This window comes from Quercus suber, unplaced genomic scaffold (assembly GCF_002906115.3).
Source record: "Quercus suber isolate HL8 unplaced genomic scaffold, Cork oak 2.0 scaffold_248, whole genome shotgun sequence".
Classification (NCBI taxonomy): Eukaryota; Viridiplantae; Streptophyta; class Magnoliopsida; order Fagales; family Fagaceae; genus Quercus; species Quercus suber.
Genome location: NW_027069704.1, coordinates 387350 through 397341, shown reverse-complemented (window position 1 = coordinate 397341; position 9992 = coordinate 387350).

The window sequence follows — 9992 nt, the reverse complement described above, 5'->3', positions numbered from 1 at the left end:
TGCAAGTTTTTGTTGTTTACAATTACACATGAAAGATGAATTTATAGGTCAAATAATAAATATTGTTTGATTAATGTGAAATTTGTCATGTGAGTTAATAATATAAAGAATATGTAATCCAATGTTTGGATTTTCAATTTATTTATCTAATAAAAAGTTATTAGGTAATATAACATTTTTTTTAAGTTACAGTAGGTGTAACTTCAACCCCAACCCCATTATTGCTAACAAATGTTCAAAATATCCAATTCTAGAAAGATTTGAGGGCTTTAGTTAATGAGTGATGAGAATTTTTGTGAGACATCATTACTTCAAGTAATTATATGGAATGAAATATGACTCATGTGAATGGATACAGTCATATTAATTGCCTTTCAAAATGTGTGATTTGGCTAATGTCATTTTACCCCTTAGGTTGTTCATAGAGTCTAAATAAATAAAAACCATAATTAAGTGCCTCGTCCATACTACTTATTATAGTTTTCATAATCGGATCGGATTGGTCGATTCAATTAGGTTAACTAGAGACTGGACGTCTGACCGATTTTTTATGTTGGAAACTTGAATGACCCGTTAACCATTAAGGTAAGCCAGCTTCTTGGGCCTTTATGTTACAAAATATTATATTTATTATTATATATAATTGAATTAATAATTTATAGTTTGTTACTGTTTGACTCCGGTTGGATATCGGTATGATCGTAAAAATATTGAATCTCTCTATTTTTCGATTCTTTAAGCAATCTAAATTTCAAAACAATGCTACTTACAAGAGGATTCTCTAGTTTGGTATAAGAAAATTTAGTTGCTCTAAAATGAGAAATGCTACGTCCACAACACTTTCACAACAAATCATAGATTGTTAGTTGTTATTGGTTCTGATTTGAACTTACCACTAAAATTACTTTTTTGCCCACTAGTAACAGCCAATAACAACCTGCCAACTAGAATTTATTATGACCATGTTGTGGATATAATTTATTATAAACTATTTTACAACACTTTTTTATGAATTGCTGATGTAGTGAGTAATTATTGGTAATTGAAAAAGTAATGTTAATGATAGATTTAGATGAAAATTAGTAAAAATTGGACACATCAACCATTTATAAAAATGTTATAAAATAATTTGTGACGATAACATTTCTTTTTTTTTTTTTTTTTCCTCTCTGTCCTTGTTTTTTCTTACCGTGGATGATGGATCTGATTATTTAGATTTACGGAACAGGTCAAGAATATTTCAATAGATTAATACGTTAGAGGCGTAGAGCTATTTTGAGCGATGTCTTGCCGCTTTCATTCCCTCTTATAACCAAGGCCAGTCATAGAAACGTTGCAAATATAAGTGGGGCATTAAGCACCTGGTTTTTCAAAGGCCAACATGACGTCGATGTACCAATTCATTTTCAGGTCCATACAATCGCTTTCCACAATGATGAGGAGTCGAGCAGGCTTAATTATAGGAACACTCACTATTGCCAATCCAGGTGCTTTGCCCAGGAGTTTTTGGGTCTTTTTGATGTTCAAAGTTTAGGATATGGTAAATAAGATTCGAGAAGACAATGTCAATCTCTTCATCATTTTTAGAATCCTTAAATTGATCTCCTATTTTAAGTAAAGTGAATTATAATCCCAAAAAAGAAAAAGAAAATTCAATTCAAGCCTGAAATTTTAATTATTGGGGATCCAATAAACCACAACCAGTCCAATTCTCCTAACACTGCAAACATAAGACTCAAAATTCCAGCTGATTTGAACATAGAGAACAATTCGAACCTAGTTCCTATTAACCAGTTAATGATATGCTAAAGAAGATTCAAGAAGACAATGCATGTATCAACCAGTTTTGGGATCCAATTTTTATAATGTATAATTAGAAAATTAGATTTTCCTCCTATAAAGCAATATTCTTGACAAATTTTAAAATTGACATAGATCATAGATGTCAAACTCCTCTATAAAAAAAATAAATAAAAAAAAGATGTCAAACTCTTGAATATGAAACCATTTTTCCCTGAATATTAAAATTCCATCCCGCTATTTTGTAGGTAGTTGTTAGAGATTTAAAGTGTCTTACAGAAAATTCAAACGACCTAATAAAAGGTGTTCTATACAACAAGTTTCCCAACTTCTCTAGATGCATGTTAGGCATTGCTATTGCAAAGCTACCAGATGTGTTGACGGTTTGGTGAGGTTGGGAGTTAATCAAACCTCTTATTTTGTATTATATGATAATCTGCCTGTGAACTTATTAAATTTTTATCATTCGAAATTGAATGGAGTGTTTTAAACATGCTTTGTCTTGAAACTAGTTTGGTTCTCTAGTTTTTATATAATGCATCCTCTTTCTTATACAATATGCTTCAAAAAAAATTCCGATTCAATTATTATAACAAAAAAAAAAAAAAAAAAAAAAGACATAATCCATTTCTTTCATGTGACTTTGCCATGGACTATTTTAAACATGCTTTGTCTTGAAACTAGCTTGGTTTTCTAGTTTTTAATGCATCCCTTTTCTACCAAAAATATTAAATAAATAAAATACATTATATAATATGCTTCAAAACAAATTCCGATTCAATTATTATAACAAACAAAAAAAAAAAAACAAAAAAAAAAAGAAGAAGAAGAAGACAAAATCCTTTTTTTTTCATGTCACTTTGCCATGGACTGTTTTAAACGCGCTTTGTCTTGAAACTAGCTTGGTTATCTAGTTTTTAATGCATCCCCTTTCTACCAAAAAATAAAATAAATAAAATACATTATACAATATGCTTCAAAACAAATTCCGATTCAATTATTATAACAAAACAAAACCAAAAAAAAAAAAAAAGACAAAATCCATTTCTTTCATGTCACTTTGCCATGGACTGTTTTAAACACACTTTGTCTTGAAACTAGCTTGGTTCTCTAGTTTTTAATGCATCCCCTTTCTACCAAAAAAAAAAATTAAATAAATAAAATACATTATACAATATGCTTCAAAACAAATTCCGATTCAATTATTATAACAAAACAAAACCAAAAAAAAAAAAAGACAAAATCCATTTCTTTCATGTCACTTTGCCAAGAACTATTTCAAACACGCTTTGTCTTGAAACTAACTTGGTTCTCTAGTTTTTAATGCATCCCCTTTCTACCAAAACAAAATTAAATAAATAAAATACATTATACAATATGCTTCAAAACAAATTCCGATTCAATTATTATAACAAAACAAAACCAAAAAAAAAAAAAAAAAAAAAGACAAAATCCATTTCTTTCCTGTCACTTTGCCATCACTTTCAAAAATCTAGTGTTTAGCAAAAGCTAGTAAAGTTTGGTTGACAATAATTCGAGAGGATGATCATTAAGATGGAAGAGGCAAGAACCTTCTTCATAGCCCGTATAACATTCTTTCTTTATAAACTTGTTTAAAGTTTGAATAACTTTGCCTTCAAACTATTAAGACAATGGCAAAAAAGGAAAAGGCCATTGAGTGGCTTTTGCTTTGATTCACAACCACACCAAAGAGGCCTGCCAACCCTGTATCTCTTCTTCTTTACTGCTAATAATGAGACTTCCAATAATTGCATGTGAACTGTACCACCTTCTGTATCCCTTTCTTTTTAGTCTTGCCTTCACCGCCTCTTGTTCCAGGAAAAAGGAATTCTTGCAGTGTAAAATGGCTATATTTATTACTATTATGTTAAGAGGTTGAAGATAAATTTTTTATTTTTTTATAAAAAATTGATACATCAATTTGTAAAATCATAAAATTTTATTATCACTAGCAGTACTATTTTCTTCCACTTGGCTTTGTTTATATATTTCCCCATCCTTTTAACAATCTAATCTTGGACTCTTCCTTTCTTCAAAAAAAAAAAAAAAAATCTTGGACTCTTCGTTTGGTTTACCTTTTTAGTTCTACAAAGAGAGTAATACTCGTGCTCCTTTTCACTGTACCTTCCTCAATGGCAAGGTAGAAAACTATATAGTTAGGTGAATAATAAGTGATAGAATGGTCCATTTTCAAATTCAAAGCTAGAAGATCGATCACAAATGCAACTTTGTTCTCACTATGGAGTAAGGTCCCCCACCATTCCATGTTATTGTTGAGACCTGGAATATGTGAAACTAAAAGAGGGCCGACACTTTACCCAGAATGTCATCATCAGCAAAATTGAAAGAAAAGATGATTGAATGTACATTTTAGTTTTATTCATCCAAAAAAGAAAGAAAATCGTGGGATAGTTTCAATTAGAATGGCCCACCACCCTCCTTATTTGCCCTTCCAAAATGTCAATGATGATTCAACATGATCGACAACTGTCTGCTTAACCATGCGTACTAGCTGCAGTTGTTCCTATGGCTCATGGGTCCCAAATTCAGACTCCTTTTATCACACCAAAATCAACCTCATCCTCATGCATATTCCATAGCTAGGTGAAATGGTATGGTCCTGTTTATCCAACCTGTACACTCACTTAGTTTACAGCCTCTACGGACTAGACGTAAACCCAAACTCATTACCAAATCAATCACTTTCTTTAGCTTCACAATTCTCTACCCAAAAAAAAAAAGTTAAGGTCGCAATAATTATCACAGAATATCTCGCAAGTTATTGTTAATAATAAATAATAATAATAAAGCAATGTAAGCAATGAAAACAAGATTGCGTCTAACATTGGTGTCGGCAAATTGTAGTCCATATGCTTCTTCAACTTGATGGCAAGGAGTTGATGAGTAGTAACAGCAAGGAAGCGTGTGGCATAGTATAATGTGAGAAAGATATGTTAGGGATATATTAGACATATTAACCTAATATAATAAATTCAAGTCCACTCCTACTTGTACTAGTAGTTTAGAGTTTAGTCGTTTATATATACTTATGTTATGGTTCATTATAACATAAATTATTTATTCTAGCATATACTAGTATATAACATGGTATAACATATTGCAAAATTATATTTGTATTATTGTTAGTGTAAACAAGATTGTGTCTAACATTGGTTTTTGCAAATTTTAGTCCATATGCTTCTTCTTTTTTAGAAATAGTCCATATGCTTCTTCAATTTAGATGATAAGGAGTTTATTTTTTATTTTATTTTTTTGAAGGAAAAGATGACAAGGAGTTGATGATCAGTAATTACAGCAGGAAAGAGTGTGCCATGGTATAATGTGAAAAAGATATAATTGTGACCACATCCTTTTATATTAGTATATTAATACCTAGATAACATGGATCAAGCAACACACACATTCAAAATCACAATCTTATCGGTTTCCAAAAAAAAAAAATCACAATCTTGTCAGCTTGTAAGCAGAATAAATCACCTTATTATATTATAATCTGGTGGACTGGAGCAACGAAAATTGAGAAGAGTATTATATTGTAATTTGCTTCAAGTTCTGTTTATGTTTATATGGTACTAATTTTATTCACGAGAGGCACAGGCAGCACCAAAATGACATCTTTAATTAAAATGGTAGTAATAGTGATAGCTACATTAGAATATGGGAATGTCCCTGACTTTTACGGTGGGATATTGTGCATGAAAAACAGTGTTTTTTTTTTTTTTTAATTTTGATATACAAAGAACAAAGTTATGCAACCCCACGTGTCTTACATATCAGTTGTCCATGTACCTACCTTGACAATATATATGTGTATGAAAAAGCCATGTACAAATCAAATCAGCAAGCAAAACCCACTAGCTTTATTTTTTAACAAATTAAAAGGCTAAAATACATGTTGACACGTGGTTAGCCAAAAAAAAAAAACATGTTGACACGTGTGTGCAAAATCAGCCTTCAAACATCTGAGAGTTGAGAGAGCTGTAGATGATGATGACAAGTCCCCGACACACATTAACATCAAATTTCTCTTTAAAAAAAAGGACTGAAAAACTATTGCAATTTTCAATACCAAATCCCACTTTCTTCTCAAAAAAAAAAAAAAAAATTCACTTTGAATTTTACTACTATTTTCTCTTTCTTCTTTTTAGTTTTTACCACCGTCCATGTCGACATTGACCAATTTGGATAATTCTTTACATACCACTCAAGTTTTAGTGGTAGATTAGGTTATATATAGTCATAGTTTTTACTTTTTAGTATTACCTAAAAGGTTAAATTAATTAAAGAAAACTTATGTGCCAACTGAAGTCAATCCGCATGAAGGTTCGAGACAATTTATAATTAATTTTTTTTTCATTAAATTTGAGTGCGTTATATATCCAGTCAAATTGTTTATTGTATTGAAAACAAAGTTAAACTCTCTAAACTTCTCTCATATATATATATATATATATATATTAATGTGAATTTATAGCTTCCTTGTAAGGGTTCAAGCCAGGGAAATTAAGCTCTCCCCTGGGAGCTCTACTATGAAGGGGGTTCGATTGTATGGTCTGATGGGAAGCACACTGTCACCAGTCCCTTACTGGTGACACTGCAGCAACCTCTCTAGGAGTGTTTATATGTTTGGAGTTTTGGGTTTAGGAATTTTGCTCTCCTTATAGAATTTTTATATAAATTATCTCGATATGTATCATGAAGATGTGTTATTTTTTTGTTATTTTGTTCTTTTGTAATGTTTTCCATTTCAGAAAACTGGTGGGTTGGTTTTGTAATGCACAATAGATTTGTATCCTTGTTTCTGTAAGATTAACAATCAAGAATGAATGTAAAATGCTTTCCATCAAAAAAGAAAAAAAAAAGAAAAGAATGAATGTAAAATGCTGTGTGATAATCGAAAGATCTCTTTTCCTTTCAAATCATATATTGCTGGGATCTCATAACTTGTTCTATTGTCTGCTTAGTCAAAGATTTTGGTAATTGCATGTGCAAAAGAGAAAGCCGGACCCCTTGTAGGTGTAATTTTGAAGTCAAGGTATCTAGCATACAAGCTCACAGCCTAACAACAAAGACATCATGATAATGACAATCATTCGGACAAAAATCATGTGGGGTTTACCTGATGGCAGTAATAAATGGGTGTAGCAATTGTTTATTTGGTAGTATTTCGCATGTGTGCTGCTTTTGACTCAGGACAGGGATATTTATAAAGTGTCAACACACAACAACCGGGTGGTCAAGAAATCATTACTTTTTTCTCGGGAAAATAGGACAAAATATTTGAGAGTTCATTGAATCAGGCTTCAAATCCCACTTGGGATGATCACATTTGTATATTTGACCAGAGAGATACTGCAGGTTTCTATATCAAAAATCCAGAAGAGAATGCAGATAGGCTTTGGTTCGTATATCAAACATCCAGAAGAGAATGGAGATAGGCTTTGTAAGAAGCTGCAGTGAACATAGCTGGAGGCTGGAGCCATCAACTACATTGTGCATGTATGTGTGTGTGTGTGGTCACATTGAACCCCAACTCTCTTGGGACACAAAATGAACTTATTACTCATTTGAATTTACTTAATATGCATGTTTATCCTAACCAGTTATTTGATTTTAGAACTAAACTATGCTGCATAATAAATGCTAGTGATAAAAACCCGAGTGGAGCACAATCAATGGCTTCACTTCATGGGACTGTCTGCTTTTGAGTGGGAACTTAATCAATGATGTTTGTTATTCATCCGTTAAATAAAGCAAACTTAGCTGGAAAGGACCCCTTGTTGAGAAATTACTTTACATCCATGGGCCATGTTAACACGGTTTCAGCTGGCTTTTGTTGTTCTATTTGCTTCGTCAATCATGGTGTCTCCTTCTTATGCTGTACGAGAAAAGTCTTTTTCTTTTTGCTTAAACTCTATAGGGCAGGAAGACCTCATGCTTTGAATTTTGATTCAATGGCAATCTAATATTTGAACACTAAGTGCGTTTGGATTAGTTTTTTCCCGTTAGTTCATTAACTTTTTGTGGTTAATGTATAATTTTTTTAAAGTCTCACTTTTCTTTATATATAATTGTATTTTTCTAATTACATTATGTATCCAAGGTCTGCCTAGACCTATGGTGCTCGCAGCTCTGCTCAAGCTCTTTGGAGTGATTGGTCAGAACCCAAACTCAGCCTAATAATAGATCATGCAAAGCCACTGTTTTTTCTCTCAAATTAGAAGCTACCCTTATAGCTGTAATTTGACTAGTTGAGCATTTTTGCCAAGCTCTTTGGAGTGATTGGTCAGAACCCAAACTCAATCTAATAATAGATCATGCAAAGCCACTGTTTTTTCTCTCAAATTAGAAGCCACCCTTATAGCTGTAATTTGACTAGTTGAGCATTTTTGCCAAAGAATTATGTACACTCAAAAGAAACAATATAGGTGGACAAAACCTTTTTGAGTTTTGATGTTGATGTGAAGTTTAGAGTTGGCAATTTAAATTCAAATCTATTCCATCTTATTCCACATTAGATATGATTAGTATGCTGGAAATTTATATTCAAATCTTCACACTTAATTCCATATACTAAGGCTAGATATAATTAGTATGCCTATAAAAATTTGATGTTTCTTACAATAAAAGTTCAGCCATTCAGGTATTATCTAATGCATTATGTTAAAAGGATGATCCATTATATAAATGGGAAATGTTAGCAAGCATCAACTGATGTTGGTTAAGGTGCAAAAAGAAAAAAATAAATAAAATGTCCGGAAAAAAGTCAAAAAATACACCCGACAATACTTATAAAGTTAAAAAAATGAGATAAAGCTATAAAAAAAAAAAAAAAAAAATTGTCAGAAAAATTTCAAAAAATTTATTGACGGACACCTTGTAGTGACTGTTAACACAATCCTATATAAATTTATGTCTTTCAATATGATGTCAATAGAGTGGAGTGTCTTCAACATTTGCCATCATCTAGAGCTCAATAAATTATAGTATAAAAATGAATATTTTCAACCTTTTTTATTTATAATAATTAAGAATAATTGCAGATACAATGAGCAGCCTAACTCGTAATATTATGGGCCTAAATCCCAGCAAGAAAGGCATCTCAAAATAGATCTAATAATAGACATTATAATTACTATACTATCTGGAGGAGCTAAAGAACAATGCTGCAAATTCTATTTGCCTTTTTTGGATTAGGTATGTTAGATTTCAGATTCTACATATACTATCAAAGAGAATGAAGGAGAATAAAGTGAATTTGTGGGAATCATCCTCTAGAATCTCAAGAAACTTTGTGGGATCAAGTAGACATTTCACAAGTTCACAATAGGTAAGAGTCCCCAATTATGAAAATTGATGGGCCAATCTATAAAAGAGTAGGTAGTGAAAATTTTCAACTGAAATGCAAAGTTAGGGCAAATGAAAATTGATGGGCCAGTCTATAAAAGAGTAGGTAGTGAAAATTTTCAACTGAAATGCAAAGTTAGGGCTTTTTTCTTTTTCTTTTTCCTTTTAAATTAAAGATCATTAAATAAATAATGAAACCCGAATTCTAAAACCCTTAAAAAAAAAAAAAAAAAAAAAAAAAAAAAAAAAAAAAAACCTAGATTGTATCTATTACTGTAAATGAAGAAGCACTTTTTGAATTGAATTATCAAGATTTTCCAATTGTTGTAACTAAACAAATTAAAGAGGATAACAAATATGGATTGAGATCTAGCATATCGTTTGCAATTGTTCTTTATGGTTGAGACTAAAAGTTAAAAAAGAAACTTACAATCTAGCTTTTGAATTTTATAAAAACAAAGTAAAGAAGTGAAGAAGTAAAAAAAAAAAAAATGGAAAAAAAAAAAAAAAAAGAAGGTGAAAGGAATGAGAATAATTTGGATGAGATCCTGATCCAAAAATAGCATATAGCAGCTAAAGCCAAAAATATAAAAACTAAAGTAAATAAATTAAACTAACTTGGCCAAGTCAAGGGGCCTATCAAACCAAAAGGCAAACTTAAATACTATATATATATATATATATATATATATATATATATATATATATATTTTTTTTATATATAAAACTTAAATATTATATCGAATTGCTCTATACATGTATAAATATTTTATGCAATGAAATGCTGTTTTTTTTTTTTTTTT